The sequence below is a fragment of the Ambystoma mexicanum genome, chromosome 9, assembly GCF_040938575.1.
Source record: "Ambystoma mexicanum isolate Mex_15411 chromosome 9, UKY_AmexF1_1, whole genome shotgun sequence".
Taxonomy (NCBI): Eukaryota; Metazoa; Chordata; class Amphibia; order Caudata; family Ambystomatidae; genus Ambystoma; species Ambystoma mexicanum.
The window spans coordinates 1,123,870,828-1,123,877,172 of record NC_090931.1 but is presented as its reverse complement, the minus strand read 5'-3'; positions in this window follow the sequence as shown (position 1 = coordinate 1,123,877,172).

Here is a 6,345-nt window from a genome sequence, read left to right as displayed (position 1 = left end):
AGATAATCAAGTGTTTACACCGAGGTGCCCTGAACTTGTGTTGGTTTTGCTGGTATATCCCCTGGGAGATTGCCATTTGACATTTTCAGGTCCAACATCCTTAAGAAACCCACCCATGTGTGACCATTCTTTGTCACCCGCCGCCCTGTTAGCTTTGTTTGCTCTTTTGATAAATGCAGGGATTGGGAGTTCAGATCTCCCCATAATATTATTTCTGCTCCTGCAAATTGTATGTTCACCTTTTCCAAGTACTGTGATAGATTATTGTTAGGCAGAAACCTGTGCAGTTCCCTCTGGGACCACTGCAAATGATTTCAGACTACAGGTGTTTGGCAGTAAACCCACTTGGTAGCAGTCTGTACCACACAGATTCACTTGGTAGCTGTGGCTGCTGTCAGACTTCCCTCAAGAAGAGTTAGGCAGTACACAGAGTATTCACAATAGGTCAAGAGAACACAATATAACAAGTAAACGCTGACCAGGGATTGGTGTAAAAGAGATATAATTATTTATTTAAAACCACATCTAGAAAAACACACAGGCACTAATAGTAAGCAATTCAAAAACACGGTCACTAAAAGATATACACTCCCTTAAAAGAATATTAGACAAGTCTTAAGTAAAGCCACACTTATTTTCAGACAGCGGTGAGTGCTTAACGTAGATGGCACTCTAACAGTTCGTTTTTAAAAGGGAGAGAAAAACAGAGAATAAGTGAAACAGATCCCAACACTTTTACAAGAACATAACAAGAGAAAGGCAAAGTAAAACCGTGAAGTTAGAGTTCAATAGGCCGGATCCACTTTAAGAGGATCAAACGAAATGTGTCCAAGGTCACACGGTTGCAGTGCGCAAAAGTCTTGTAACGGTTCAAAAAGGAGTTGGACCAAAGAAAGGGGACCAGTTAGAGGGTCAAGGCGGCCAGCCTAGTCCAGAAGGTTAAGGGGTTATTATTACCTTGTAGCAATCTTTAGAAAGGGAGGCCTGGCGGACACGGTACCTTAAGTGGTGAGAATACTCCAGCGGGGGCAGTTGTTCCTGGCAGTGGATGCAAGTCAGTGCTTCGTCCGGGGGAAGAGAGGATCTCGTCGTGGAGGAAGACAGGAGTCTGTTGCATTGCCAGGGAAGAAACCAGCCGCAGAGTTTCTCAGGTAAGAGGAGCAGTCCGTTGATTTGCGGTTCAGTGGTGAGTGGCTATCCGGCCGCCTGGCATGGGCAGTTCGACCACAAACCAGTCTGGGGTGCGAAGAAAGAAGGTAAAACTGGTTGTGCCCACCAGTCAGGGGAAGAAGCCTCTCCAGCCGGGAGATCTCCTCTTTCGCTGGGAAGTGGTGAGTCGGTTCTGCAGGGCTCCACCGGTGGTGTTGTCATGGTAGGTCAGCTCAGCTTCTCCCTCGTCTGATTCTTAGGTCCTGTGGCGACTTCTGAAGTTCCAGTCCCCAAAGCCCTGCTTTTATGCAGCATACCCCCATTCACTCAGCCTAGCTGTCAATCAAACATGCTAAGTGGTGAGCCGGCCAGCTCACCACTTGGGCCAATCACACAAGAATGTGACTTGAGTTACCAAGGTAACTCAGTCCAGGGTGCCTAAACCCCCTCCGACACCCCCTGTGGTACCCAGACAGAGTGGCACCACTTTTGGAGGCTTCTGTGGAGAAGCCCGCCAAAAAGTGGAACAAAGGGCTCGACTTGGGTTGGAGTCACAGAAGGGTGCTGTGTAACACACATAGTAAAACACATGAGACCCTATGGAGTAAAGGACCCCATAGCCCATAAAACACAGTCAAAGGAACACCATAAATCATATCCAAGAGTGGGAGAAAAAGAGTCTCACTCTTGGCAGGAGAGAAAAAAACAAATTCCAGGAATCCAGCAAAGCTGCTGGGGGACTCACTAGGTTAGGAAATTCAGCCTAAAGAGAGAATTCTCCCTAACACTCACCCCCCCCCCCCCCAGACTAAGGGACAGGAGGATTTAATCCACTCCTGGATGAATCTCATACCTCTAGTCGATGATATACATCCTAGATAGACCATCAGCATTTTGGTGGTGACACCCTGACCTGTGCTCAATGGTGAAATCAAACCCTTGCAGGCAGATTGACCATCTCAATAGTTTTGGGTTTTCCCCTTTCATTTGCATTAACCATCTCAAAGGTTGGTGGTCAGTCTGAATGTAGAACCATACAAGTATGGCCTAAACTTCTTCAGAGCCCACACAATAGCAAAACACTCTCGTTCAATGGTTGCCCACCTTGTTTCAGGATCCTTCAGTTTTCTACTGATGAAGCAAATGGGGTGCTCCCTACCCTTCCCATCCAGTTGACTGAGGACTGCACCTATTCCTACATTTGAAGCATCTGTTTGCACAATGAAAGTTTGGGCATAGTCAGGAGCTCTGAGTACTGGGGCTTGGCAAAGAGCCTTTTTCAGGGTTTCAAAGGCCTCATTGCATTCCTCATTCCACCTAACCTTTTTAGGGAATTTAGGAGAGGAGATGACATTCAGTGGAGAAGCTATGGACCCATAATTCTCCATGAAATTCCTGTAATACCCAGTGAGACCTAAGAAGGCTCTCACCTGGGTCTGAGTAGTAGGTGTTGTCCAATTTTGCACAGCTTCAATCTTACTGGGCAAAGTCCTTATTTCTCCACCCCCTACCTCATGTCCAAGGTAGACCACTTTACTCTGTCCAATCTGGCATTTACTTGCCTTTATGGTCAGGTTGGCCTTTCCAAGAGCCTGCAAAACATATCTCAGGTGGTCCACATGTTCTTCCCAGGAATTGCTGAACACTGCTATGTCATCCAAGTATGCCATGCAGACGTCCTCCATCCCATTTAGAACCTGGTTTACCATCCTTTGAAACGTAGCAGGTGCATTTTTCAATCCAAAAGGCATAACCTTAAACTGGTATAAGCCAACTGGGGTAGAAAATGCACTTTTCTCCTTGGCATGATCTGTCAGGGCTATTTGCCAATAGCCTGACGTCAAGTCAAATGTGCTGAGGAACTTGGCTGCACAAGTCTATCCACCAACTCATCTGTCCTTCGCAAAGGGTGGGCATCAGTCTTAGTGACTGCATTAAGAGCTCTGTAATCCACACAGAATCTAAGTTCTTTAGATCCTGCCTTTGGTACTAACACAACTGGGCTAGACCATGGACTAGTAGAGGGCTCTATTACCCCGAGATCAAGCATCTTGTTGACCTCACCTTTGATGTGGGTTCTTACATTTTCTGACATTCGATATCCTCTGCTTTTGACTGGCAGACAGTCTCCAGTGAGTATGTCATGCTGTCCCCAAGGGGTCAAGCCTGGTGAAAGTGAGAACAGAGAGGCAAACTGATTCAACATAGATTTGCACTCTTCCTGTTGCTCAGGTGTCAGATTTGAAGAGAGATTTACTCCTTCAATCTTTTCGTCTAAAGGTAGGCCTCTGAGGAGATCCGGAAGAGCTTCACTCTCTTCTTCTTCCTCTGATGATGCTAGAAGCAAAGCTCCTACATCAGGTCTGGAGACATACGCTTTTAGCCTGTTGGTGTGGAAGACTGTCGGAGCCTCCTTGGGGTTGCCCAAGTCCACCAGATAGTTGACATCTCCAGGTTTACCCACAACTTTGAAGGGTCCCATCCATTTGTCTTGCAAGGCCCTCTGCCTTGTTGGAATCATAATGAGAACTAGCTTGTCCTGAGTAAACTTGACCATGTTAGCCTTTTGGCCATGCCAGTGCTTGACCAATGCTTGTCCAGCTTTCAAGTTATCACTTGCTTCTGCCATCATTTGTGACATTCTCCTCCGGAGACCTATCACATTGTCAGTCACTCTGACTGGCTTGGGGGAAGGAGCACTCTCCAACCCCTCCTTGATCAGGGCCAATGGACCTCTGACCGGATGACCATAAAGAAGTTCAAAGGGAGAATAACCTACTCCCTCCTGAGGGACTTCTCTATAAGCAAAGAGAATGCATGGCAGTAGAAGGTCCCACTTTCTTTTAAGGGGGTCCTCTAAAGCACCTATCATGCTCTTCATGGTTCTGTTGAACCTTTCAACCAATCCATTTGTCTGAGGGTGGTATGCGGTTGAGAACTTGTAAGTAACTCCGCAGGTTTTCCACATGGCCTTCATGTAGTGGGACATAAGATTTGACCCCCTGTCAGAGATTACTTCCTTAGGAAACCCAACCCTGGTAAAAATACCAAGGAGGGGGCTTTGCCACAGCCAGAGCTGTAACAGTCCTCATAGGAATTGCCTCAGGGTATCTAGTAGCATGGTCTACTACAACAAGTATAAACCTGTTGCCTGAGGAAGTTGGAGGATCAAGGGGACCAACAATGTCAATCCCTACTCTCTCAAATGGGACTCCCACTACAGGGAGAGGCACTAAAGGTGCCTCATTCTTGGAGCCAACCTTACCAGAAGTCTGGCAGGTGTGGCAGCTCCTGCAGTATTTATCTACTTCAGCCCCCATCTTTGGCCAATAAAAGTAGAGTGAGAGCCTTTCCTTAGTCTTCTTGAAATTCAAGTGACCAGCCAAAGGAATCTCATGGGCTAACTGCAAGAACTGTGGTCTGTTCTCTTGGGGTACTACAAGTCGTTTGTTGTCCCCAGGTCCAGACTTGGTTGGTTCACTGTAGAAGAGGCCATCTTCCCAGTGTAACCTATATATTCCCAGGCTCTTGCCCTTCAGCCTGAGCATCTGCCTGGTGGCGAAGACCTTCCAGAGTTGGACATTCTCTCGGTCGCTTACTGAAGTCTGCCCTGTTGGGTCCACCTTCTGCCAGTAAAGACTGCAGCTCAGGATGGTCAACAGGATCCAGATCTCCAATGAGTTCCTGGCCTTCCACTAGCTCTTCTTCAGAGTCTAGTTAAACCACACAGGGTTGTACCTCCCTCTCAGCCTCAGCTGGAGGGGGAGTTAATGGTGTAACTTTGGACAACCTAGGAAGTCCTTGTTGGCTGCACTGGAGTGCTGGCTGTGAGATTATTTTTAAAAGTTTTAGGTTTCCCTTTTTCTTCTAGTTTCTTAGAGACAGCAGCTGACATCTCCAGTGGAGCAGGAGTTATCTCTTTCTTCATCATCTCCTTGGGAGTACCTCTCATGGTTCTCTCCCTTGCAGGTCTGGTGAGCTCCTGTAACCTTTTAGTAGGAGGTCTGGGGGTATGTGACACTACTCCAAGAGTTTTCAAGTCATTACCCAGCAGAACCCTTCCTGGCACCTCACTTTGTTTGCTGACAGGTATCTTCACAGTCATGTCATTACACTGGATGAGAACTGGTAATTGGGGAAGCATCTGCACAGGCCATCCAGCTAACTTGGTGAGGCGTTTGGGTGCCTTAGCAATATCCTCAGCCTGAAAAAACGATTTTTCCACCACAGTTATGCTGGCCCCAGTGTCCCTAATGGCAGGAGTCTCCTGACCATTCACCTGGACACTGTCCTTATAATACTCTTTAGTATTATCTGGGATAGAATTATAGACATCTAAGTTCTGTTGTTCCCACAGACCCAGACACACTAAAGAAACACTGGCTGAGACTCCAATGGGTTCATCAGCCAGTAATAGAAAGTTTCCACTTGCCATTTGTACTTCCTCCTCTGGAGCGAAGGCTAAGGAGACAAGCTGGACCCCTGAAGGTTTACCCTTACATCTGGGATCTCCTTTCACATGGTCAGTAGAGCCACAAACAAAGCATTTACCAATTGCTTACTGGAATGGTGGCTTGTTCTGATCTCCTTCTGGTTTGGCACCAGGAGGTACACTAGCCTGAGTTGGTTTCCCTGGTGGCTTACCCTTTTGGTTTTGTTTGGGGCCCTCTTTGTAATTGGAATTATTAGAATTCTCTTTGGAGTCCTTTTTTGGCTGTTTTCCCTCATCCTTTTTCTGAGTAGCCCCAGAATCCTTGTGAGTGGCCCTGTTGGCAACCCACAAGTCAGGAGCCTTAGCTAACTTCCTGGAATCTAATTCCTTTGAATCATCCAAGTGCTGTCTGAGCTCAGGAGAGAAGGCATCATAACTTGACTCCAACATTACAAGATTCTTCATTCCTTCATAAGTGTTAACTCTGTAACCCTTAATCCATCCCTCTAAGTTTTTCAAACTTTCACTCACCCAGGTAGCCCAAGGGGTACCATCATGCTTTTTGAGGGCCCTAAACCTCTTAAGGTACTGGGAAGGGGTCTTCCCAAATCTAGCTATCAAAGCTAGTTTCACACATTCATAATCCTTCTTATCCACCTCCCCCACCTCCATTACCACATCAGTTGCAACAGGGGGAAGCCTAGAGAACAACCAGGGAAGTAACTCATTCATTGTGATGTCCTGGAGCCCATGATTATACTCAA